Raw genomic sequence first — 953 nt, 5'->3', positions numbered from 1 at the left:
TGCAAATCTTGAAAACTCACAAACAGTCCTGCACAATGTTTCAATTCCTTATAACCCCTGCCACTCTGCAGAACAAATCAGCAATTCAAATTCACGTTGAGAGGACCAACATCTGAATGTGGCTGACCAACACACTTCCTGTTACTTTAATTTTAAAAAAGCAGATGTCAAAGAGGCAGCAAAGTTGCTGTTCTGAGGTGAGAAAGGAACTTATTGCACACACCCAGCAGTCTGCAGTCCTATTTCCTTTGCAGATCCCCACGACAAAGCACACAGATGACTCAACTCAACTGTGCTGCTTAACGGAAAATGTGGCACTTCAAGGTTATCAGTGTCATATGTAAGTTTTTAATTGTAAATATTTTTTGGTCAAAATGTATTCTTTCTTCTACGTCTTTCTTTTTTAAATTCACATGTGATTCCCACTGAATATTCGTTATAATTTGATTTGGCAGATTTCACCGCTGTTTGTGCAACTGCAGATCCTGGTGAGAAACATTTCTTACAAGTATTTATGAAAATAAAATGTTTTATGCAATGTACTGATCTGAAATAACAATTTAATGCTATTTCTAATGCTAGTTTAATGATGTTTTCTTGTTAACTGAAAACCCAATAATATATTACTAATCCATTTATGTCTTCAGTGTGTTTATGGCTTGTATGAAATCAGAAGCAGACCAAAACAAAGTATAGGAAGTAGAACATGAGAAAAGTTGAAATAAGGAACATGAAGTACTTAGTACTTAGTACTTAGTGATGACTTTGTCAGTTCCTGCAATCATGGATGCCTGCTCATTTCCGTTTTCTGTAGCAGTACTATAGTGCACTATTGTGTCTTGACATGATTATGATCATCTTCTCATATAGACCCCACTCTTCATCTAGTAGTGCATGTGGTGGACAAAATAATGTAATCAGTATTATTTAAATTCAAAAAAGATAGTCCTACC

This window comes from Scomber japonicus, chromosome 4 (assembly GCF_027409825.1).
Source record: "Scomber japonicus isolate fScoJap1 chromosome 4, fScoJap1.pri, whole genome shotgun sequence".
In the NCBI taxonomy this organism is placed as follows: domain Eukaryota; kingdom Metazoa; phylum Chordata; class Actinopteri; order Scombriformes; family Scombridae; genus Scomber; species Scomber japonicus.
The sequence above is the reverse complement of the archived record's forward strand: the minus strand, read 5'-3'. Positions refer to the sequence as shown.